Source organism: Mercenaria mercenaria, chromosome 7 (assembly GCF_021730395.1).
Source record: "Mercenaria mercenaria strain notata chromosome 7, MADL_Memer_1, whole genome shotgun sequence".
Lineage (NCBI taxonomy): Eukaryota > Metazoa > Mollusca > Bivalvia > Venerida > Veneridae > Mercenaria > Mercenaria mercenaria.
Genome location: NC_069367.1, coordinates 14,922,203 through 14,950,132, shown reverse-complemented (window position 1 = coordinate 14,950,132; position 27,930 = coordinate 14,922,203). Strand labels below are relative to the sequence as shown.

Genomic DNA, 27,930 nt, shown 5'->3' with positions numbered 1-27,930 from the left:
TGTATAATCAGCAAACGTTGAATATAATGCTGTTTAAAGAATAAGAAAAAAAAATGACACGATTTTAATCCACACTCATGTTGGTTAAAAGTTTTGTGCCAAAAAGAGGAAAATTAGTTCTGTAAATTTATCTTCAAGTGGAAAGGCTTTAATGTGTTATGTTGCAATATTTTTTCCCTAAAAAATAGCAAACTCATTTTCAGGGCATAACACTATTGCAATTGGAGGTACGTCTTAGAAAAGAAACTTTTTACCAATATTATCACATTGAATACTATGTTTAGTAAGTGAAACAGTGAAAGATGTATGAATAACCGTGTTGTTAGATTTGCTTTCGAGAAAGAAAGCCATAACAACCAGAAATGCGCATTATGTCTCTATTTTGTGAGTTCCATTCAGCATCCGCGATTTTATTGCTCGGAAATAAGCTAGTAAGTGGAACTTCATTGGGTTAATAGCTAGCTGTAAGTCAGTAATTGAAGTAATGGAGAGATATTGACTTGCTTTGGGAAAAGTGTATAGGCATAAAATGGTTATTGATAGTTTCACAAATGAAAAGCTCGAGTTGCATTATAAAATGAAACTGCAAGTGTGTGTAAGATGTTGTACAAGCGTCTTCACTAAAAGCAGCACAGCTTTAATAAATAATCTTGCTACTCTTATGTTTCGATTAGGAGTCATCAATACTAGACTGTCGAGATAACTGTCCTAGCAAAATGTGAATTTATATTTTTCCTTGAAAACACAGTTTGAAGTTTACTTCCCAGAAATAATGAAACTGTCTCACCCCTTTTCAAGTCGATTTTTCTATGCCTCAAAATGTCTAAAAGGGCAAGGACTTTCTATAACTCTCTTTTTATTGAATCAAATTGTTGGAATTTAAAGCAATTTTGTATAAACCCATTCAGTTCAATCCATATCATAATTTACCATTGAGACAAATACTTCATGCCATTCTTTACCGAATACATTTTCATTTAATTATCTGCTCAATAGTTGGGTTATTCTGATGCAAAGGAAATGGTGTGGATTATCATCTAAAAGCAAACCGTACTAATGAACTATTATAAACTAAATGATCTCTGAAATGAAAAGGTGTCTGTCTACTGTGGGATCGCTTTTAATCTGTATCATTAGCAACAAGTAATATGTTATGATAACTGGTCTTTAAATTGTATTAGGTACATGAGGATTTCTGCGACCATGATGATATTAAAACACACATTCATTTTGAAATTCACTAATAGACTGAAATGCATACGTATTTCTCGTACTTTCATTTACACCACTGCAAATCTTAATGTTTCAATACATGCATTGTATTTAAGAATCTGATACCAGGGTGAGTATTCAAAAGTTCCGATGTAAAAGGTTACATACTTTTCGAACACACATAAACAGAAAAGTATCTAGCAAATGGTGACAAACTTACCATAATGCTATGATCCTTGCATCGACTCTACCGTAAATGCTTATAAAAAAGGGTATAATCTTCAAGCAAATATTACTGTTTAATGCAGGTAAGTCCTTATATAAAATATATCAGATATTAGGAACACTAAATGTCAATTGCATATGATAGATTTAATGTGCATTTGCATACATTTAGTTCTAACTAAAGAAATTTTATTTTGGATGTGGACGATTTCCAATTTGAATTCAATGAAAACAGTATCTGATAATGCGTACAATGCTGTTCTTTTTGCTGACGTCGAAGCACCCGTTACCTTACTCAGCAGCATTATACTTTGAAGTCAGTAATCTGATATTGGAAATAAACGTGACTCTACAGCCAAACTTTCCTGATAAATAAAAATAATATTTGGCAGTCCGTAAGAGACTGAAGACTTGAAGGAGGTAGGTTACCTTGTTACCAGGATAAATTCAAATTAGTTTAACCGCAACATTTTTTTTGTATTTCGTGTAATTTAATGTTTTAACTGCTACGATCTCAATTTCATTTATCTCTGGCACTTCAAGTACAATTTTTATCCATGTTTGAAGAACATAACCCCACAAAGGTATTTTATATAGAAAGAAGAAGGAAAATACGTATATTTAACATTTTTCAGTGTATTTTGGTTTCATTGTTATCCGTAGAAGTCTGCATAATTAATAATTTTACTAGTATGCGCGTAAGCTTTTTAATATAAGCTTTAAATGGACATGTCGCGGGGCTCGTGTTTACATGGTAACTCCTTTTCTTTCATTTTTAAACAACTAAGTATGAAAACAAGTTTTTCGGCGGCTTCAGTGCCATTCTGTTAATGACCAACATGGAGTATGTGGGTAATATTATTAGCAAAATACCAAACACTTTACATGGTACCCTATTTTTCTTAAAGTTTAAAGTAACCCTGGCAATAGACATATTTAAAATAGCTTATATCTTGCTTTTTAACGTAATTTCTTACAAAAAATATTAAATAAGATTATATTTCTGGTTAAAGTAGCTAATCGTGTTGTTTGCATTTATTTAAACAAATTTCACACTGTATAAGGATAACTTCCTTTGTTTCTAATCGAAACGTATGTGTGATCTCATTTTCTTAGTTTATGATTATTTTCTATCCGATGATCATACTTTCGATCACAATTTGAGAAAAAGTTGTTCTCGAATGTTTTTTTTTTTATTTTGCAGGGAGAGCAAACCATTAAAAAGAAAATAAAACGAGAGGGTTCACACATGCATGAATACTAGAACAAAATTTAAATTTATAATATATGTATATAAGCGCCTCGTCATAATTGATCGTTGCAATCTTTTTTTCAATGCGAAAGTATGTTATCATCCAACTGGTATCACATGCGCAGAAATCTAAAATAGCACTGCTGCGCATGTGAGATGAAATTCTAGATCATAAGCCTATCACATGCGTTATTTTCTGTTCTGCTCATGTGATATGATCCTTAATTTCATAGCATGTAAGCAACAACGCTTTTTTTTTTGTTTGTCTGCACACGTGATATTATTTTTGATATCTCCTTTTAAGAGATTGATACTTTCGCATTAAAAGACTGAAACGATCACTTTTGATGAGGCGCTTACATATATTATAGTATGAAATTACTTTTCCTTGTGTTCATGCATGTGTGAACCCTGTCGATATTTCTTCTTTTAAAATAATGATTTGCCGTCCGTGCCAAATTTCGAAAACAATTACATGTACCAATTATTGAATCGAAACTAAAAAAAAAAAGATCAAACTAAGAAAATGAATGCTCACACTTATATGATTCGTTTAGAAATAAGAAAGTTATCGCCGTCTTTCTGCTTTCTGTTACTGCTGTTGGATTTGGCATTTAGCCTACACAACGTTGAAGTACGCGCATAAATATAGTGGTCAACGGTATGTAAAAGGTCTTGACCTGTCATATTGCTTGAAAAACGTCTCGGTCGGTATTCATATATCTCGCGGTAAACATTTTCCATATCACCCTCTCTTGAATGCAATATCTATGAAAAATAACCGTGATATATGGTTATCACGTTAAGTTAAATACTCGGAGCACTTTAAACGACAAAATAGTGATGGTACCTTTCAAAAGCATTCCCTTTTCCGATTAAATGCATTTTATATTTATAAAAATACCAGGTCGAGATACACATAAACACCATTGTTCAGATATTATTTCGCTCTGATCAGCATAGACAAACGGCTTGTACTATGCATTGTGGATAATTATTTAAACGCACATTCTAAAAGAAAGACTGTTTCATCTATATAACCCCGTTTTGATGCTTTTGGTGGAAATGAAAGATAATTACACGTGCTTGTCAGTGTCATTCCTATTTGAGCACAAAACCTAATGACAGCACCTTTCTCCGTGCATTTTGACGTCAGCTTGTTTTGAATAAGGTCTTGTTTTCATCTCTAATTACTTTTTTTCCTGTTCATGGCGTCAAACTTCCGGTGCATTTAACTTAAACAGAAGTTAATGGACCAGGTCATACCAAAAAAAAAAAAAAAGGAAGGTAACCACTATCAACTCATTATACTTCGTGTGCCGCTGTAATCTTATGTCTTTTGTCTAGTTTGTACCTTAAACTTGAAGTAAAAATTACATAATTGGAAGTATTTGACACTCTAAAGGTATTTCGTTCAGTTTATCGTAGATTTAGTCTTATCCGTTCGGTAGCAGATTGCGTTGCTGAGTATCTAATTATTTAGTATTTATATTAGCTTTCTAAAATGAATGCAGCTACATATGGACTACTTCATTTCACTTTTGCGGTAGCTGGCAACCGGCTATGCGTTAGTCTGATTTTCCGGCACTGCCCCGGTCTATCCTGCGTACAGTGATTTTCACCGGACTAAGCTGCAAATAATATAATACTAGTATTTTCGTGATATAAATTCGGTGGAGACTGCCATTTGGTACAAATTACGTTCTTATATACAAAATATACAATAACTAACTGTTTTTACACAGTTTGGAAAATTTATTGTTTTCCGCCCGGAAAAGAATCCAGCACGTTAATATATGGGAAAAAAGTCCGATTGGACTTTCGAAAATTCTAATCGGACGCCATTTATCCGATTGGATTTTGGAAAAATCCAGTTGGACAAATTTTTTAATCATCTTTTTCTGTACATAAGGAAATTAAAAACAATGCAAAACTATATCATTTATTGCTTCTTGGCCCCTAAACTACCATCCAAGCTAAAACAAGTTTCTAAGTCACTTATAAATGGTAGTGAAGTTTGCCAAAATCCTGGTTTTGCAAAGATATCCTGGTGGCTGTTACAGCATAAAATACTTACAGTAAGTTTTATGGAAAGTAGTTCTGCATGCTACTATTATTATTATGGACATTGTTGAAATGCAAATAAAAAGCCGAAGCTGTGTTTCTTAAATAGACCAGTGTCAACGCTTTTGAATTTTACATTTAGATGTATAGGTCGCGGGTTTCGTTTCCATGGTAACGTCAATTTAATTCAAGAAAAAACAATTTTCTAATGAAATTTGAACAATTTTAGAGCTTAGTTTTAACATGTAAGCAACAAACTATCAACGGAAACTGAAAAATTACAAATCAAACTGCCCAATTTTTATTTGAAAATGGCCGTATTAAGTAACCTTTCACCCAGCTATATTCCCAATAACATCGGTTACCATCATCCATTTTCTTACATTCCACATAACATTTCAATATAACTACATAATACTCAAGTCACAGATACAGCGCGGAAAGCTGCGTCTAGCTACGGATAGAAACATAGTTATACGTATCGATCCGTACCTGAACCGTACCTCAAAGTAGTTATCCGTATCTATCCGTACCAACACTTGGTCAAAATGTATTCAAGACTTATCCCAAACTTGCAAGTTTCTCCAATTTTTGAACATGCACAAAAGTTTGAGCGATCCGTAACCATTTGAGCGTGACTTTAATCAAACTTGGTTGAAACTTATTCATCCGTAGTTAAACGTACTAAACGTAGTTATCCGTACTGAAGCGTACCTTGCCGTAGTTTGACATGATGTTAAAGATAATCGTAATGAAAACGCTGGCTACAAGTGGCCTTTTCTTAAATAAAGCTTACCGATCCGTTACTAAACCTTAATGCAAACGTTGTCATGCGAATTGGTCCGTAGCTGAACGTAGTTATCCGAGGCTGCCCGTACTTAAGCGTAGTTGAACGTAGTTCATCGCAGACCCGTCCACCCGCTGGGCAAGTTGCCAGGCGCAGAAAAATGTAGTTAAACGTAGTTAGCCGCACATATCCGTACTAATTCGCGTCCTGTATCTTTTTTTCCCGTTTCTCACCATTTTTTCCGTTCTAAGACGTTATGCTCCGTACTTATCCGTGTCCGCACCCCCACAGACCAATCCCATCCGCACCGTACCTCAACGCACGAACATATCCTTATGTGTGACTGTAGCTTAAAAGAAGCAAAATATTGATTATTAATCAGAGCGAAAGACGCCTAAAAATATTTCAGCAAAATATGGCTAAATAAAGAAAATGCACAGAATTACGCACTTTCAAAATAAAAACTATTAATTTTGCGCGGTAACTGACACGTAACGTCATGACGTCAATGACGTCATTTTAAAGCAACAATGTTTTGAAGCGTTTCTGCTGCAATTTATTCATTATTTCTACATTATTAAATCACTAAGCATCAGGTTCATGATTTTTTCCTGAAGAATGGATATACAAACACATTTAGTTTATCGTAAATGTCGTCGTAAATCGTCACGTTAGCTTCCGGTTGGGCATGGGCACATACAAATATTAAGGTAACCTACTTCCTTAATAGAGTTTCCAAATATTATTCTATAATTATCTTCTTAACTTAATTCGAAATTATTTCAAACTGTTTCTATAAATTGTTCAAGCATATACTACCATAATATAGCTGTAATAAAAGCATAACGGGTTATTTCTGGCGAAAGAATATTATTGTCAGCCATTAGTTAGCTTGAACGACAATTTCTAGGATTTCTAATGTATGCACTTGTTTCGATATAAATTTACTTTCAGAAATTTTCATCATAGACCTGCTATGTGGATGTTAGCACAAGAAGAGACATGTTGTTCTGTCAAGCAATATACAGTTCAAATGACTGCACAAAGCCAATTGTTCAAATGTGAACAAGCTCCAAGACGTCTGATAACATTTATATCACAGTTTATGTCTTAGGAACAGTTTGAAATATTTCCGAATAAAGTTAAAAGCTCATAATGCCTTTGATTATAATGTGGTTGCCAGACTTTTTGCTGTAAACATTAAACACACTAATTTCTTTTAAAATCTTATATTCGATAATTGTTAACTCTTTCATATAACTGTCTAAGGTTTGAATATGGGTTAATCTAGTAGAAAGTTGTACTCAATTCATTGTTTTGATTTCCTCCCTTTATAGTTCTAACAGTAAGCCTTAATGTGCAACATCAAAATAAGTACTTTTCTAGCCATCTAAGTATGAATAACTCTGTTTTTTTTTAAAAAGAAGTTTTAAGCCTTATGGAAATTAAGAGTAGATGCAAAAGTATTTTTATCTATAAGTCAATACTTCAAGGATTTAGGGTAGAACATTTATTTTTTCTACACGAACTCAGTAGCAATATAGAATGGTTGAGACAAATGGTTCGTATTGAACGCCTTCTCTAACCAATCATGTTCTCAGTTTCTTTTACATTTATTATCCAAGTATCTGTAAAAAGTTTGAGGAAATGTACACATTCACTATTTTTGAAAAATTGATTACAACAATAATTGTACACATATTATTGCAATTATTCTTCAAAAATAGATAACAATAACAACAGCAACAACAACAATAATAATGATAATAATAATAACAATGATGATGAACAATAATAGTAAAACCTCCAAAAATTCGTAATAAAATGATTAACTTGTAGTTGGATATGTTTTTTCTCATGCTTCCAAATGGTAGGTTATAAATAAGAAAAGTCTTACAAATATTGTTGCATTTTTCTACACATTTTCCATTTTCTACCATAAAACTAGGTAAAGGATAGAAAGGGTGAACAAACTGAATAAACCAATATGATTTTCCAGGGCGGCGCGTTTTACACTTCCAAACAATTTTTTTTATAGAATTGCTTCATCTTCATACCAGTAATCTGCAAGTGAAGTGCCCTACTAATATTCTTATTATTTTTCTAGTTGTGCATGGAGTCCATTTGATTCTGCTGTATGATATACAGACGGTGCGGGGGTGAGGTGAGGGGTAGGTGGGGGTGGGGGAGGCGGGTCTGTGAAGGTTAGGGGATTTGATGATGGAGGTTAGGGGATTTGGTGGTGGGCAGTGGGGGTGGCTAGGTAGGGAAGTGGGGGGGGGTGCGATGTAGATAATGTTTCTATTTGTATTGCTTGCCGTATATGCCTTATATCTTTTCCTGTCTATTTCTCTGACGTTGTCCTTTTCTTTACATATGACACTTTTAAGAACAAAAGAAGCTGAATTGATGATATGACCTGACTTGATTTATGTTTCCGTCAAGTTCGCTCTTATTAATTATATTGCCAATAAAGGCGTCCTGTGAATGTTCTCTTGTTCTGTTAATGTATTAGACGTCCGTCAGATGAAACTCCGTAAATCATGCTGAAAAACAATTATACATAGTAAACCTTTACATTTTTGGTAATCTCGTTGTGTCTAAATTTACACAGTAAATATCAAAATAATATAGATTTTGTGGGTACTCACGAGTGCGGAATATCTGTGCCACAAACTGGGTATTTCCGGTGAGAACGAGAATGCTGGATATGAAAGGAACTGTTGTGATGTCCGATGTGGTTTACTATTAGACTGACAGCATGCAGGGAATTTTCACAGCTCTCGTCTTACATCGAGCCTTAAAAGAGACTATAATTCATTTTTATGGTTCTACTAAGGTGCCCTCTCGTTATGAAATAATGCACGGAGGTGCACCTGGGGTCTTCCTCCACCATTAAAGCTGGAAAGTCGCCATATGACCTATCATGTGTCAGTGCGACGTTAAATCCAAGAAAAAAAAATCAATAAAAAAAATCATTTTTATCTTGCCAATGGATTTTTACGATTTCCTATTGGAATCAAGCAATGTCAGTCTTGCTTAAGTCTTGCTTAAGGTCTCCGTCTCAATGCTTTAAGGGTTTATTTTGGCAAAATCAGACAGCAAAAACAGAAAAGACTGAAATGAGTATGAACTTTATATGATATTTTCAGTCTTAGAAACGCGATACTTAATTGAAAGATTTAAGGGGTTTTCTATGAATATGTTTCTCTGATATGTAATTGTAGATATGCGACTACATTAAAACTTTATTGAAAATAACCTAAAACATGATATACATCTATTTGATAAAGGAAAAATAGTACATTGCTTCTTTTAAATGTATCACAAAGCCGTATGTGCAAATATATACGGCTTTTTAGTAAGTATTTTCGCTCATTATTCAAATACATTTTCTAATGCATGTATTCAGTATTCCAAATAGCACGCGAACAAAACACAGTTAATCACTTCTTATTTAATTCCTTAATTGCATATAAACATGACAGATCGTTACACGCTCGCTTTGTACTGGTTTTGGTGCCGATCTACACGTGAATTTGTTCCAAAAGCCACTGTAACCTAAAATTCTAAATCAGCAGTATCAGTGTCCAAAGTGATTAAGTATTATGACAGTAATAAGAAGCTGTCTTTAATTAAGGTATAATACCATTATTGTTAATATAATTATATAGCCATTATTATTTTCTTAAATCAGCTAGTATACATGTTGCTTCCGTATTCCAGTGGTTAGAGCTCCGGAATTGAGATCTTTTACATTTATCCATCACCCAGCCAGGATTTACTTTCTTTTCACCATTTGTGTGATTTTGTTGCACAAATTTCTACTTTAAAAGATTTCCTGTTTGCAACAGATTTTCACACTATTTTCTGTAGTTCTCCGGCTAAAGGTTGCCTGTTTTTATTACTTGTTAAGGTTTCCTGGGTGCATTGGCATTCCTCGTTGTTTTCAAAGTTTCTGTCGTTGCACTGTTTTAAAGGTTCGCTGATTCTGTAAATGTTCTCAATATTTGCAATGGTTCTCTGGTTGCGTTGGATTTGCTCATAATGTTCGGGGTACTCTTGTTGCAAAAGCTTTAGCTTGCAAGCGTTCTCTTTTACATTGGATTTTGGTCATTAGTTTCAAGACTTCTTTTGTCATGTTATTTTTTCACAGTGATTATTTAAACTTTTATATTCAGTTTTCAAATACCATTAACGATGCCCATTTTATACCCATGCAGATATAAAATGCAATCAAAATCAAACGAAAATATCCATAAAACATACAGCTTGCTCAATTTGGTCAGATCATTTTGCAAGACCAGTTTGTCAATGATATTTATGGTCAAAGTATTTATTTTAATGCATTGTTCCTTTACTTAAACTCAGTATAGAATATATAAAAAAAACAGCAATTACATCTACATTTGTATGTCTAGATTCCATAATATTAACTGATATGTCCGTAGTCATTAGCTAGTTTCAAAGGTACCGTTACATGTAGCTGCATATTAAATAATATAATCGTATTTAGCAGTTCTGATGAAACTGTTTTCTACTTAATTAAAAACCGGTTTATGGAGCGAACCTAACCCTGCCCTCTAAAAGTAAACTTTAAATAAATAAATGCTCTATTGGAAACGATTTAATTTTTTTCTGAAAAACAAAAGCTGTCGGCAATTACTAATTATTCTTAAATATTATATTTATATTTCCTTCTAAAAGCAGTTTGAGTTCAGTTTTCCAGACACTTAGATGACGGTATGCCTGATATTCGCATTCGAAATTTCTAATCCGACGCACGCTATTTTTACAATGACACCACTTTGCACATACGGGATATGTTTAAAGGACTGCTATGATGAAAGCATTTCCAAATGTTTATTAGTAAACTTAAGAAACGACGAGTAAAAGGCAAAACATGGTAAAGCGAATGTTGACATGTTTTCTAAATCTTATCCAGGATGGAGTAAAGGTGTATAATGGGTTATACAAATAATACAGTGCATTAAAAACTCACTTAATTTGCAAAATAGAAAATTTCAATCATGCAATTAAAACAATAAAAAATACGAATACTATGTAAGAGACATTCACAACATTTTCTCTGTAGACGTTAATAACAAACAAGACTAGAACAGATTGTCCCTATAGGGAAGGAGGTAATTGGACTTTGATACAGTGTCGAGAATCGACTTATAACAGCAAACTTATTATACCAGACTTATAACAGCAAACTTATTATACCAGACTCATGTATAACCAAGATAACCAAAACATATCAGTAATAATTTGTTCATGGATATATATGTATACATAAAACAACATTAATGCAAGGAATTTGACACCATACCTGTGTATATGAGCATAAACTCTTTCATTTATCCCCCCCCCCCACACACACACACAACCCCCCCCCCCCCCCAAAAAAAAAAAACTGTCACAAATTGACATACGGGCCTTATTTTATCTGTAGTGTAAATGCAGGTATTGCATCATCTTTTTGTAAATTTTTGAGTTATTGAGGTAAATGTCAGATTTCACGCATAAAATACCTCTCATGTTTTTCTGTATTTCATAACTTAAATTTCCATATAAATTTCATTAAATTCTGTTCAGTAATAAGAAAGTTGATATTTTATAAACTTCAGTAATTCGTGTTTTTATCCCCAAAACCACTATAATGGGCCTAAAATTGTCAATTTCAATTCGCGCCAAAGTAGTCAGATTTCCCGGCTATATCGTGAATCCCGTGAAAATGACAATAGTCATAGCTCACGGCTTAGCCGTGAATCCCATGAAATTTAGTATTTGACGGGACATTACCCTTTAAATAGACTGGACTAGATATGCCTTGCGCACACCACCTTCCGACATTATAGACGAATCTATGTCTGAATTATTTTCTTGCTAGAAATTTATGCTTGATCGAGGTAAGAAATTTATTTGTTTAGATTTTTTTTGTATGATTTTTGCATTACGATTTTTATTTGGTAAATTTTTGTTCATTCTACAGAATTCTGTAACATTTACTTTTCGGTATTGATTTTTGCTAGTTTCGGTATATCAGGATAATTTATTAAATTTTTCAGACTTTTGTAAATTATTTAGAAAGAGGAGTCTAAACGTTTCGTTTATATAAGATGTTAAATTTGTACTGAAATTTGTAACACGATAATTGTAAAGCACTGTTTCAAAAACTTATGTCAAACATTTTGTTAATTATGGAACGCCATTACTGCATTGTATTGTTATGTTTAAATCTATATTGCAAGTCTAGTGCCATGTTTGTAATATATTATTGTAATATGAAATTGTGTGCCAGTCTATTGCATACACATACAATGTCCGTTTTAGTGTATGGCATTAGATATTATATGGATGCCAACTATCATATAACGTTTGATTTATATTGAATTTTGTTAATTTGTAGTTGTAAATAATAGCTGCAGTTTATCATGTCCGTATCTATAATGTTTCATCATATACTTTTCATATCTTTTCATACTTTAACTTTAGTCTTTTAAGTAAGTAATCTTTGTAATAATGGAAGTAATAAGTGACGTATTTTAATCATGTGACGTTTGAACTTAGTAGCACATATGTTTTGCATAAGTAGCACGTATTATTTATGGGAGCCTACGGAGGTATGGTGTACCCAAAGGAGCAGTTTTATGCCCTGACTTATTTGTTTTGCTATGGTACTTACCATATATTATATATTTTAGCTTCTTCCGCCAGACGATTTTACCTGGTGATGCCATAAGCCGGAAGTACAATGCCCGAGGTTCACTTGTCTTCACTCGCCTGGATGTGATATTCCCAGCGCAGAGCTTTCGTCCCATGGTTGTGCCATAAACCGCAAAGACGCTGATTTTTGTTATCCTCTGAAGTCAGCTCAGGGATGCAAATCACCTACCACCATAGGGAGCCAATACGGAATCAACGTATTCACGGTTTAAAGGGACTAGAAGATATGTTGTCATATATTGTTTGTGCTACTTAAAGTTCACAATTAGATTAAAGACCTGTGTCACGTCAGATTAGAATGGAACTATAAGAACTTTTGTATCCGGAGATACTGAACTTTGATTTTTTTTCTTTCTTATAATCAGTTTTTTTTTCATATCATCTATTCATTGTTAATAATCATCTTTTGTAAATAAATTTGTAAATATTGTAAAGGGTGTTGATTTGTTCTGATGGTTACTTTCGCCGGTACGGCCTTTCCTGTCACAAAAACAACAAAAGCACGTGCTGTAGTACGTTATGCTATATAAACCATTGATAAATAGTTACTTACTCGCTACCGACCACTTACGAGAAACTACAAAATATGTTGCAAATTACGTAAGATTAAGACTATTGAAATTGTGAAAATCAAACTGTAATGCGATAGTAATTGGACATTGTATTAAAGGAAATAAGAGGCAAGTGTTAAGTCGAAAATTTATATCACTAAAATGATAGGGAATAGATTGTCTATTTATTGATCGCATGGGATTTACGCGTACTAAATAAGTGCTGAAGGTTACAGGCATCACGGAAGTTACAACAAACAGACAATAGTTTGTCTGCAGACATCTCATTTTATGCAATAAACTGAACTAAAGGAATTAATTTACATCTCCTAGAAGCCTTTTACAATAGCAATGCACTTGCTTCTTCGGAGAAAATTCTCACGACAAGCGCTTTATTGTTCTTTGCTTTGCCTTTGGTAATAGGCAATTACTGGAGAATTGTGTATGCTCTTTGGTATTTATGTTTCTCGGATGATATGTTATTGCTGACACTAAGAAGTACATAAAAGTACACCGTGAAACCTTTAAGATGTATACATCGCTTGATTTTTTTGCATCCGTAAATTACCGGGTTAGAAACATTACTTTAGGGTTTTTGGATTTTGGAATGTTAATCTTGATTTGTATAAGTTATACAGAGATAGTACCTAAAACTCTAAATTATGAAAAACAATAAAAAAACTAACACGGAGTGCTTATATATAACATTAAAGATCAAATGCAATATTGAAGTCTTGATTTGATCATTTTAAGGATATTGTTTAAGCTTTTCTGAAACATCTTATCTAATTTCCATGTATCCCCTCTTGCAGATAGCCCTACCTATTGAGTTATTAATAAATATTAAATCCACAATTAAAACTTGATTATTGCTTGAAGATCTTATCTGACTGCGAAAAATGGATGTATATTGTATGACATAAGAAAATGTTTTAAGATTAAAGATCAAATAAATTCAGATCCACTATTTAAGCTGAATTTTAGACATAATGCTATTTAAACCATATCAAGCATCATATATAAAACAATAAAAAAATCCTCCTCTATGAGATGATAGCCAACTGATATGCGAATATTCGATTTTACCTTGGTCAGAGATAAATACAAATTTTGGATAGACGCAGAGTTCCAGTGGTAACTTCGAAACCAGGGTCTTATAAGATTCTTTCACTGGTTATAGGTGCAGATGGGAATTTCCGGCCTCAAGGGTAACTGTTTAGGCGGTAACGAGGCTACTAGCCGAGTTACCGCCTTAACAGTTACCCAAGAGCCGGATAATCCCATCTGCACCTATAACCAGTGACAGAATCATTTTTTTTGCATACCGATTTCAACACATAATATTAAAAATAAAATTAAGCGAATGGCTTTCTTTTAAGAACTTTTTCTTATAACAGCGTATTTAGACAAAGCGCGGGAAACCGACGTCCGTAAACAGGAAAGACGTCATGACGTTTCAAAGACAAACAACAATGTTTAGTTCCGGTTTTGTTTTATCCCCAGTTGCAGCGTAACGTTATGAGTTTTTGATAAAATAACGTTTTTTGAATTGAGAAATATACTATCAGGAACAAAGAGGACTGTCAAGGTATTGGATTTTTATTCCGTTTTTTTTTGAAATAAAATATAAATTACTACATAAATCCTCTACATTATATGTAGTTCGTAATACGTCATTTACAGCACGAGATTCATCTTACACCCCGGGGTGTAAGATGGATTTTTCCAGCCCCGGTAAAAATACCGGAAATCCCGTCTGGTATGCAAGAATGAGTTCCTGCTCCTCCGGCTGAAATTACTACTACACTTCGTATTATAGTCCCGTGTATAATGTATGTGCCTATGAAGAGTGTATTCAGCAGTATGCCTTAAGTATAATTACTAAAAATTTTCTCGTGGCACTCACCCGTGACAATACGCAAACATTTAACGCTTTTCTATACAACGGTCTATGTCATTGCAAAGGTTCATGTATAAAAGTGTTAGTCATTATTTATTTATTGTACATTAATTTTACACATAATCCAATAAAGTTCGCATACAACCCTTCCAATGACCTTTATTTACCATCACAACAGCGGTATTTAAGTGCAATGTGGCGGCTGTAAAAGGCTCCTTGTACTTGGACTCAATGTTGTTATAATTTTTTGGTTCTAGGATTGTGGTGTACATTCATTTTATCTATAATACAATTCCGCTTTAGCCCGTGCTAGGGGCAGGAAGGGTGCCTGAACATGAAAAGACTCAATCGAAACGGAATTGTTATTAATTTGCGTGGTTCCGAAGTAGCTCAGTCAAATCAAGGTGATGTCCATGATGTCTTTTCATGGCTTGACACACATTTTTTTTCATTAATAATTATTTTGTTGTCATTTGTAAATATGATTGGATATATATTCTAGTTTAACACTGTATTGGCAGAAAATTAAATGACTCAACATATCTTACGGAAGAGTTAAACTCTGTATAACGATATTTCCACATATATTTCCCACGGGCATTTCTTACGCCAGTGCCAATCTGGACAGAAAATAAGAGCCAAGCGAAAAGGGTCTGTTAAGTAATGAAAAAAGCTAGATATTCAAATGGAGTTGTAGTGATATTATTTTGTCGCGAATTTCATATTTTGAGTACGTAGATTAAATGTATGGATACAGATAATATATTGTACCAGTTGTGTCCCAGTTGCCGCGATTGTAACGCCATTATTAGTTTCCAATTGTGTCCCTGTCGTGATTGTTATGCTGTCGTTTCTTTACAACTGTGTCCAAGTTGCAATAATTGTAATGCTATCATTAGTGTACAATCACGTCCATGGTGCCATAATTGTAACGTTATAATTAGTTTACAGTTTTTTCTCAGTTGTCATTTATCATTAGTTGCCATAATTGTAAAGTTATCATTAGTTTACAATTCTGTCCAAAGTTACCGTTTACCATTAGTTGCCATAATTGACCTTACGCCAGTGTTGATTGACAGGTTCCAACTGACCAATCAGATAACAGAACTGATAAGCCTTGTTGTTAGCCGCCATTTTGTCCGTCAAACTTAGTGCCGGACTCGCCAGTCAAAGAATATAAATACCACCGAAAAATCGTCCAAAATGGTAAAAAGGTGACGTTACGACACCTTTACATCAGACACAGGGAAGAGAGTGTAATACTAGAGCGCTTCCCTTTTCCAAATCCACTCTCAGACCTCGAATATTGTCAACGATGTATCAGGCTCTGTGGATGTCCTCAAGAATAGTTGATCATAAAAATCTTATAAGAGTGTTTAAAAGCAAAGCAATTCGACTTAGCACTCATTGTGTTATAACGTTTTATTTCATTTAAATCAGTGTAAAATTCTATGAAAATTAACTTTCTTATTTAACAAAAGTGCCTAGTATTCTTTATTCAATAGTAAAAATATTCCATCAGTTACCAGAGTAACTGGTATGTACTGATAAGACACAAGTATTTGATGTTCTATATTATGGTGTCGGCCCGGTACAATTTCTCCTTCTTTGCTGTATAGTAAAACAAGCACTTTTGGACATGGATTGTGAATTTCACAACAAAATTGCAGCATTGACAGCTCTGTATTTCTGAAGAGTAATACTATCCCAGTCAATATATCACAGAAAAACACCACCATCAACGATGAACTTTTTTGCTACACATCAAAGTATCTAGTCCATGTTTAAATTTCCCACTGACATCTGTCATGGCCACCAGTCTGGTGTAGTTTTTTAATCCTTCCGCACAGAAATGTAATCCTGAAAAACACACATAAAACAACTGTTAAAGACATCAGAAATGACAAAAAATGTACACAGTATCAATAAATACATTTGGAATATAACATGTCAAAGTAGGGATAGCGTTAAATTGGGAACTTCAAAATTTCAAAGAACTACTTTCTAGGATACAACGACCCGGAAGTACTTCTATACCGGGGTGACACCTAAATCTTATCAAATTTTTAATTTAGCCAAATTTTCCCCATAAAATCTTGTAACTTAGGGTTTTGCGAGAAAAGTTACACAAGACATTGTCATCACAAAGAAAATTTTGTCCCGCAGAAACATTTCAAACATTAGACCTACATTGCTGAGAAATTGGCTCGGAAACCGGAATTTTGAAGAAAAAAGGCACATTACAAAATTTGCCTTCCTTCTGAAAATTTCAATCAGATTTTCATGAAATCAACTGTGATATCACTAGTTAATGCTTATAGTATGTTTTATGTAACTTTAAGCTTATTTATTTTGAAAAATGATGTATCAAAATGAGTATTTACTTTAAAAATATGCAATTTTTAGTAAAAAATGCATAATTTACCCACTACAATTGCAGAAAAATGAAACTGTTAATGATTGAAAGACCAAAACCCACAAGCAAAGACCAATATGTGATTATATTTATGACAATTACTGGAAGTAAAACAGATCAATACATCACAGCCTATCTTAAAATGAATTATTTCTTCGGCTAAGTCGAACAATGCCTGAAACGCCAAATGCAAAGCCGATCCGCGCCATCTTGGAAGCAGGCAAGTGCGGAAGGTCAAGAACTCCAACTGGAGCCAGACACAGCTCAGGGTACCCCTGAAACTGTCAAGCAGTTACTGACATTATAGGCTACAGTTCTGACTAAAGACATTAGGACCAGAGGGCAATGCACCGGTGGAACATGTAAATCGCTTACCGAAAACTAGCCGTCATTCTCCGGTGTTACACTGGGAATCACAGCTTCTGCCCGCTCGACTTAATAGGTTGGTCTGGTTTATGGGTAGCTGCTGACTGGTTGTACGATTCTAAATTTCCTTCTGACATATGGAATTCATCGCCTGCAAATGACAAAAGAAAGATTGTGAACCGGTGTCGGCCTTTCTTGAGAAACAGCTGAGTGTGTGTGTAAAGTTCTAAGTGTGATCAGGAACACTTATAGAAAAAAGTGACATAATATTCACAGATTGGTACCATCTATCATTTCTTTATCATTCTGATATCAACTGGTTCAGGAACTTTACAGGAAGTCTGTCATTAAAACACTGCAACTGAATAATTTTCTACATATATGTTAGCTGAAACAGTGAAAAGAATATTAAAATAACTATTACCAGACAACCTCTTTCAGCACAGACAACAAAGTATCTGAAATGCACATTTAAAAGAATTGAAACACATAAATGCTATGAAAAAACAACATACAGAAAAACATGAATAAAAGTCCCAACAGGAAAAGTCCTATCTAAAGAATGAAGTAGAATGAATCGAGCAAAACTGAAATACAAATACTGTCAAGTTGTGTTTCCAGTCGGTACCAGGACAAATACATATTAAGGAAACTGCACGAGGCCGACCAGGAAATCAGCCCGTTAAATATTTTCTAGTAACACAGACCTGCATTGTAACTGAAAAGCAAATCGAATAGAAGCATCCCATTCAAGGCAGAATGTATCTGACGACGGCCTGATGCGGGCTGAAGCTGAAAGCTCGGAATATGTTCTAAACTGATAAACAATGATAATAAATACAAAAATCCCAAACCACAACAAACATAACGTTTTTATACAGAAGCAGCTCATTGCAATTCATGTATAAAAAGTGTTGTCATGTATATTAGACATAATTTTTAACATATCAATAATGCAACAACTTCCAATGACCTGATACACCCAAGGTCTTCAAGTGCCAAATTGCCAGTAAACTTTGTATTGACCAATGTTGTAATAATTTTTTGGTTCTAGATTGTTATGGTCTTCATTTTGCTAATGAACACATTCCGCTTTGCTGTTAGGGCAGATAGGGTGCCTGACTGAAGGCTCAATCGAACATTGTTATAAATTGCGTGCGTTCAAGTATCAGTCCAACAAGCGATGTCTCTATGTCTGTTACAAGGACTATACCCATTTTTTTAAACAATTGGTCAAAATGTAATGGATTAATTCAGTTACACTGTTTCAATCCACGTATACTACGGCATAGTAAATGTTAACATATTTATATACTTTCCACGCATTTCTTACGGCAGTAACGGACGCTAGGGCAGCGAAAAGGGATTTTTAGTATATAAAATAGATATCAAAGATTTAAATTTGTATTTATTTTTGTCTAAATTAAAGTGGAAAAATATTTGTCCGTTGTGTATTGCCCTTTTAAGCTTTGTTTTCAGTGTTTGCCTTGTAGTTAGCTAGGTCTACAATTCAAGAGTGACAATATTGTAATTTCAAGTGTAAAATAAACGTATGGTGCATAATTTGAATATTAATTTTACACTTGGTTTCCAGTTGCATATTTGTATTGTTATCGCTATAGATTGTAAGTTTCATATAGTTTACATATTTGTCCTAAGTTCCTTTCAAATTAGTTGCCATAATTGGATCTTACGGCCCGTGATTACAGTTCCACTGCTATCAGATAAACAGAACTGATTGGACATGGTTGTACGATTTCCGTACAAATTAGTGCGACTTGCCAGTCAGTATTACAACGAAGTAAATCTCCAAAGTAAAAATATTCACAGAAAACACCACATCAAACAGGAAAGTTTGTACATAAGTATCTGTCCTTTTCAAATTCCCACTGCAGACTGTATGTGCAACGTATGTATAGTCTTTTAATCCTCCCAAGAAATGTGATCTAAAAACACATATAAACTGTTAAAGCAAGCAATTCGAACATTACACTCAGGTATACTATATTAAATCAGTTGGAAAATTCTATGCAAAGTTGAACGTTTTTAAAAATGGGCTAGACTTATTCAAAGTAATATTTCTGGGTACACGAGTACTGGTATGTACTATTATACAGTTTGATGTCCATTATTTGAATGGTAACGTGTAAATATTATGCCTTAATGTACCGGAAACATGATTTAAGGTTTACATCAATCTCCCACTGGTGTATGTTAAGTTATACCTGGGTGATAATACAACAAATAATAAATATGATAAAAAACTATGATTAATATAAGATTATTTTTAATGAGTCTAATCAACAATTTTCCAGGCGCTCAAAGTTTTGACTTAGCACTCGGTGTGTGCTTTCGTTCTAAATTTCATTTTAATAGACAGGGTAAACTTCGTCTAAAATTCCAGAAAAAATAGCATATTTCGTATAAAAAAGATATGTTCTTAAACAAAAAATTATACATTCATTCTGTATACTTTATAAAGAAATTTGATAGGCTCAAACATTGTTTTTAGCCGCGATGCGCCGGTATATGTCTTGAAATATGAGTATGGACTATATCATCGCCTTTGACTATATCTTATTTATTTATCATTTACACGTTTTAATTCTAATAAGAGAACATCCTTTACTTATACTTTAAACACATCATGTCTAAGTATTAGACATTAAATGCTATGTATCTGAATAATGTTGAACAATGATATGAGCATCTTAAATGAGTTCCGGTATTTCGAAATCCGACGTTTCTTAAATAACACAATTGACAATTTTTACATGTAAATTACCTTATTTAATTTATCTAATTATTTTGAAATAGGATTCAGAATCCACAGTCTGATTTCAACCTTAATTAATAAAAATCAATGTTCTAGTCTGCTTAATATAGTCATACCCTACATGATTTCCGGGAGATCGAAATTTGACGTTTCTATAATGAAAAAGAAACGGACAAATAAAAAAAATCCACAAAATCAGCTATAATAGTTTCAGAGATTTCCCTCTTTTGTACGTGTTTTCCACTCGGCCCCCTGCCTTGTTTAGTTTTCCTCATACTCGGGTGCAGTTCCCGGCTTTTAACGTTGTTTTTTTGTAGAATTTATGTTTCGCTACAGAACATCCACTTATGAACGTGTTTTGTCTTTTGTCTTTTCACTTTAGAAATACGTGTGAATTGAGGTAGCGTACCCCGAAATCAACTAGAATGTCCGGCAAAATATTTCTGCCGTCGCCATTTGATTCCTTTACTTGTCGGGCCTAGCATGAATTGTTCCCCCTGAAAACTGGTAGGCGTGGCTACAGGCTATCTGGCGTAAGGTCAATTGTAACGCTATCATTAGTTTACAATTTGTCCCAGTTGACATTTATCATTAATTGCCACAATTTTAACGCTACATTTAGTTAACAATTTTGTCCAAGTTCTCATTGGTGTACCGTTGCTTTATATTCGTAATTGTTACAGTATCTGTTGTCGTGATTTTAACGCTATTCACGCTTTACAGTTGTGTCCCAGTTGTCATAATTACCTTCAAAAATGTTCTCTTACTGTATAAGAGAATTTTTAAATGAATTGCGTTTGAAGTGAAAATGCGATATCTTGAACAGACTCTGCTATTGTATTGCTTTCTTGTGTTCTATGCTTCCAAAGGATCTTTACACAGATTTTGTATATTCAGAGACAGAAACAGTATCAAAATATACACTAGGTGAAGCTAGTTGAAAAGCTCTGCATTTAATGAAATGATTTAGCTTTGACTAATCGACTGACTCGTAATATTCCCTCCTTGCAACTTAGTGGTTTCCTGCTTCTCCTATTACACTTAACTATATTTGGGGACAAAAATAAACGAAATGTAACAAAAAAGACATAAATACGACATGATTAAAACATAAGCTCTTTACAGTAAAGCTATCGACATTTGCTAATTAGAGAAATTACATTTCGAAGTTTTGGCACAAAGAAAATGCCCCTTTTACGGTCTTTAATGCATTTGTTGTAATTTTCTTATTAGGATTATAATTAAACTTAAAGACATTTGAGTTATTGACTTTTTATTGATCATGGGTTCCATTCAATATTTATAGTATCCTCTATAATATTGCAAATGTCCTAGTTACTTCCCAAAAAGTGAAGTATAAATTTTCCTGGTTAAACTTCCTGGTAAATGCAATAAGACAATTACAAGGCTGATTGGTTTCAAATGGAATTATTCAATGTGTTTCAGGCATTTACTATTTTCCTTGCAAGCACAGTCTCTAAATCTTTAACCGCAGGAATATTTACTTCGTTAAGAAAATCGTGTGCAAGAAGGCATGATATCCCAATTTGCCAATTTGTTCGAGACTTGATTGATAATTAAATTTTACGTCACTTAGTCTGCTTGTTTGAGAGGCATTCGTTTCTAGCGTAAATAAATGTTATGTTTTACTACAATTTGTAGGAAACTGTGTGATTTAAAAAGAAAAGTTGTTCAAAAATACTAATGGTTGACCAAAACCTAAATTTGAGAGGGGATACGTCTATATAATTGTAATTAGATTGGTCGCATAGGAGAGATGTGCCAAGAACAGGTACTAATTTTTGTACAAAAGGTATTTAAATCTACTTCTTTGAACTTTGCAATAAAATGGACCACTTTCGTATCTGTTTACAATGTAAGTTTTGAATAATGTTTGATAATGTTAAAGACGTAAGGCCAGACTCAGTGTCATAATAAATCAGTGTTATCATGCAATATAATAATAAATAATAGGGATATATAAATATATGTTCTTGCATATTTAACCATGCCTCTGTGTTCGTCCGTACCAAATAACTGAAAGAGAACATTGTCTTCGCAGGAACAGCTATTTTACACTGTCCAATGTTGCCCATAAAAACAATAGTATATATCAAGAAGAGGGAGTAAACACCAGCCATAATTTTCAAAAGAGACTAGGAAGCCTTCGTTCATTATTCGAATCATGCGAGTATAATTCACTGCATAGTCTTTATCCCAAATGTTAGCTCGTAATACAAGTTTGATATGATTAATTTCTTTTAGAAAATTAGACGTTATTTATCCATGATAGATCGTTATTCGCTCGCTACCTAGGGATTTTGAGATCGATTCCCCCAGAAATTCGGTCCAAACTAAGACAATACAGCTATTATTTTGATCCAAAGTTCCGAATTAGCGCTTTGATTAAAACGTTGGCAGTGTGGAAGGTCATTACAACGTATTACGATAGTAGCTAGGGATTATATATAGGGTTAAATATGGCAAAGTTACCATAATTGTTTAGGGAATAAATGGCCGCAAATTTGTATCTGCTGAGAAAGGACAAATGTCATAAAAATTATGAAAGAAAAGTATATTACTATATTACCAAGTTTGGTCACAATATATGTGATTATTGCACAATGCCCTCTTAGCACTAGATGTCCTATATACTTGTATGTCGGTTAGTTACTTTGTTTCTAATAACTTAATCTGGTGTGAAAACTAAATAATATCTTGGTTAGATTATACAAAACATATATGACCGGAAGAGGTTAAAAGGAGTCAGTCTGTTTATCTTTACTTCTTCACTTCTGAAAACTTATTAGTATTTCAAACAATATGCAAATCAATTTGACAGTTTTGAAAACCTACAAGCTGTAATTTCCACTAAAATCGAATATTTTTAAAGGGGCTTCAAGTTCACTATTTTTAAAATTAGAATTGGTTTGCGGGGTAGAATATTTGCAATATAAGGTCATTTTGTGAAACCAATAAACCGAGCCTGCAACAAATTCGTTTTTGTTAAGCGACCTTGGAGATTTCACTTTTTCTCTTTTTCTATAGATAGTATCAATTTCGCGAGTATTTATTTTCGCGAACACAGTCACAAAGCGAATGTAGAGAAAATAAATCCCTAACGAATTTTCTTATTTTACAGTATGTATGTACTTGACAATACCAACAAAAATACAAAACCGTAAGGAGGTCATGTTCTTTTTAAGAGATTTATTAAATTATTGTTTGATGTGGTGTTTTATGTCCACAACTTGTAACCTCTTAAAAATTAATTGTTATAAAAACAAGTAGGATTACATCATATTGAGTAAGGCTTGATTAAATGTAAAAAACGCCTCTGAAATCACCTCTGAAATTATCCTAAAGTTTCGTGTAAAATCGATAATGAAACAAAAACAGTAACTGACTTACATAAATATTGAAAATGCCATTTTAACTTAAGGAAATGTTTTTTTGTAAGACATTATCTGACTAGGCTAGTATCGAAAATTCATATGTAATTTTATTTCAAGCGTTTTATCTAAATTGATTGAATTAGATAGTTTTTATTCACCTAAAACCCTCATAAAAGTTACCTTTACAATTCAGAAAGTAATCTAAAATATAACATTTTCAGACAATAGTAAATTTATTCAAATTGTTTTCAAAGATGGCAGACAACACAAAGCATATATATGCAAGAAACTGATTAACGTAAGCAACATAATCATTGCGTTACATCTGCCTTTCATGTTTTGAGACCAGTCTACTGCTGGCAAGTTTAGTTTACTGAGCTACTAATCTACGAATCAGATACAAGAGTTTGGAGAGTTTGACGATTGGTCTCAGAATTTATATTTATAACCTTCGACCCAGATATTACTTGCAGACCCCTTTATGTTGCATGCATACAACACATATTTCAAAACATACAAAAGATATGTCTGAATTGATGTCTGATAAAACTATTACACTGATGTCTTTCAAAGTGCTTTATGGTTAATCTCAGACCTCATAGAATTCAGTCCACCAATAAATGGCTAATGCTTCTCTGAAAAAAAAGCAGATGGAAGATAGATTGTGTCGTTATTTGTGAAAGATCTAGTCACGATGAATTTTGGAGCACTCATTAGAAACTGCTGCGTAATATGGGTCAGAATCTCGCTTTTTGTTTTAAAATAACTGAAGTAACTGCAACAGCATTTAATGCTCGAATATCACTACGTAATTGACACACTTACACACAAGGGAAGAAACACAAACACAAAAATACAATACAGCTAGACTTTGATATTGACAATAATCAGATAGGAATTTTTTGTCTTAGAAGCAAGAATGGATACGAACAGCTTGAAGCTAAATACTTGCTGACCCGAATACTAAAAAAACTCCAGAGAAGTAAAGCAAATAATATACGGAAAGTGCCATAATGTAACAGTCAGCAACATTTGATATATTTTTACATAAAGAAGTACCAGAAATGGCCACACTATTGTGAAAATTGTACCCATTCCATTGCGTTTTTATATTAGTGTAAATTTTCCTGTTCAGTTTGTAGAGACTTTTGACATGATATACTACGTCAAACTAGTTTTAACTATACACCTAGCACGTAATATTTTATTAACTTTCAAAATTAAAACCAAGATAGACCAATCAAAATAGAGTTTGCTACTGCAAAATTGACCGCCTCTTGCATTCCAGTCTGAGGACGCATGTCATGTTTTAACAAACAGGCCATTGACCATCACAAAGACAAAATATACATGTACAGTAAAACAACAATGAATTATTGCTTAACAAGAACAAAGAGGTTAGTCAAATTTTAACACGGAAACGCAAAATTCAACACAAAATTCAACGCAGCAGTTCTAGACTACCTTATAGAAACGCAACATGAAAACTCTAACATTCTTTGATCGAAAATTTCTTAGACTGAACTTCTCTTTTCCGTTGTCGGAACAAGACGGAATATTTATCCGAATTTTACGATGTATTGACAGTAAATTAGATGACTGGGCAGTTTTATACGCACGAGTTAAGCTCTCTATGTGAATCTTTCCACAGATATTTCCCACGAGTATTTCTTACGCTAACGCTATCAGTCTAATCTAGAAAGAAAGTAATAATGCCAAACGCAATGGGTCTGTTAAGTGAACGGGAAAGACAGATTTTCACACCACTTGCAGTGCTTGGATTTCATTGAGAGATTTGTAATTTCCTTCCGAGAGTTGTGAAACGTTTGTAAATACTTGTAGATAAAGCTTTGATATACTTCGTGAGGGTGTACCTACGTATTTGTACTTGTGCATCTGCAAAAATGACCAGTCCTTTATCTGCTTTTCAAAACGATTAGTGTTCAAATGTCTCAAGAATTAAGCAAGTGCATAATTATCACATACTCTCTGTTTTTCATTTGTATGATTTAAAACATACATTAAGGAATAACAAGGAATTTTAGATAATTTTATTCATAAAAATATATCAGAAATATACCTGCTTTAAGCCTTTTCAAAACTGAAGATAAATTGTTGACAGCACTATTACACATTATAATACAGTTATATGTGATTCGTCGTGTGTTCTGACTGCTTACAATATTTTTTTAATGCCAGCCACATGACACAATACCTCCATTCTACTTTTTTTTTCTTGCAAACCATAATCTCCTTCGTTAACGAAATCTGTGAAAGAAGGCATGATTTGCAAATTTATTCGAGACTGGTCGATGATCAAAGCATGTGTCACTTACCCTTACTCTTTTGAAAAGCAATTATTTCTACTACTAAGGAGCAGTCTTGATTTAGTCCAGACGTTTTGTCTTTAACTCAGTATCATAGAAAAAGAAAATAATTTTATAAATTGATAACTGAATGTTATAAGTTTACTGTTTGTTTGTTTTTAACTATTATAATTATTGCTTGTTTAAGCAAAAAATATATAATAAAACAACATTTTCATTGATGGTAAAAATGGAAAAACGGAAGTGTACTTCTTAATTACCCAAGTCTTGATTTTTTTAAGCATTTCATGATCAAAATAAATCACCGGTCCATTGTGCGATTGACCCGTATATACGTCAACATAGGTTTTCCAGGCTAGATAGAAGTGTGAAATTTGTTTCTGATCTCTCATGAGTGAGTGAGTTGGGTTTTACGGCGGATCGACACAAAATGGTCATATATCGCTGAGATCTCTCATGTAATAAAGCATTTATTGAATGGCATCCATGTGGACTTCAAGAAAATAGTTTTGACTATTGGCCAGCAAGCAATTAAGGGTGTGCTACTGAACTCTGTGGAAGAAAGACATAAATAAATAGATCTCGGGGAATGGTAAATTGCAACTGAAACAATGAAATGCCATGCTGAAGGAAGGCATATCAGGCCTAGGTAAAAGACATAAGAAAAAAAGAAAATCTTTAATTCTGATAATATGAAATAAGACATTAAAACTAGACATGATGTTATATCAAGTCAATTTCATATATGAATAAGTAACTACACCATATCTATTTAAACACAAAATAAACATGTTTGGGTGTATAAACATTAGTATGTGCTAGGTTTAAAACAAAACATACTTGATAAATGTACATACAATGGATTTATACAAACACTTAAAAAATAGCAGTTTCTTTTTAAACCATCTGACTTAATTGTGAATGTAGCTCTACATACACCGTTAGTTAACAAATACTTACTGTCAAACTAAATATATTTGATGAGGAATTTTAACATGGGCTTGGTATACCTTTAATACCTACATGCCACAATGTAGCAGAAGTGGAGTGCAATAAGGGTATCAAATATAGTCTCGTTCGAGACTTCATTAATATATCATTTGGTTATCAACAGTAAAGGTAATTGTTGGCGGTGTAATTATTATCTTTTATCCATTACGAGGACAAAGGAATAGAGATTATAGGATATGACAATACTTGATTATTTCTATCACGAAGTTCTCTTGTTCTAATATAGTTAATGGACCGTTCGGAAATTACAGTAGTATAAACCTTTAATATTCACATGAAAGACACAAAATAAAACGATAATGCCAGTTCAGGAAAAGGGGAATGGAAATCTTATTTGGAAAAGGAAGAGGTCTTTACACAATAATTCACTTTCTCTTAGAAAAATTTTGCGATGATTATTTAGTCTGATGAAAAGGATATTCTCCCTTGTATTCATATCCTAGCAAATTTCAATTAAACATCGAGATAAATCTTTATATTTTGTCATTAGAAAAAGTTGATAGCGGTTCTATTTTCCCAGCTGTATGGTATTGTAGTGTATTTATTTCTTCTAAACATACACACCAGAATAGGTTCATATGTCTTGTTTATATACAAAGGCAACATTCCATGATAACTACCATACAAAAATTACCAAATGTTCTGCCAGACACAATCAAAGAGGAAAGAGTAGCAACAACGACTGGGACGATACCAAAAAGAAGATGCCATTGTACATGTTAATTCTATCCTTAGGTATACTATGAGAGCCATATTACTTAAACACGTAGTTCAGCAAATGTGTACCATGCATATTGCAGAATTAGTATTATATCTTACGTAGTTTAAAGAGAATTCCTATAGTTTTTTTTCTTTCATAGAATGTTTTTAAATTCACATATATGATAGGAAAATTTGTGCTGAAAACAATGAACAA

General features: G+C 33.3%; 1 protein-coding gene across 3 annotated transcripts in view; it reads left to right on the top strand.

Moving 5' to 3' along the window:
- The window catches only part of LOC123554864 (acetylcholinesterase-like), a 183,351-nt gene that overhangs the window by 26,096 nt on the left and 129,325 nt on the right, over positions 1-27,930 (top strand). Inside the window, exon 1 of one of the 3 annotated variants that reach the window (XM_053547637.1) lies at positions 21,964-22,073. The exons of 1 other annotated variant lie outside the window; for it this stretch is intronic. The gene's annotated coding sequence lies outside the window, so the exon portion shown is untranslated. Of the gene's footprint in view, positions 1-21,963; positions 22,074-27,930 lie in introns of those variants that run through there. One more of the 3 variants, XM_053547634.1, reaches the window with a different exon arrangement.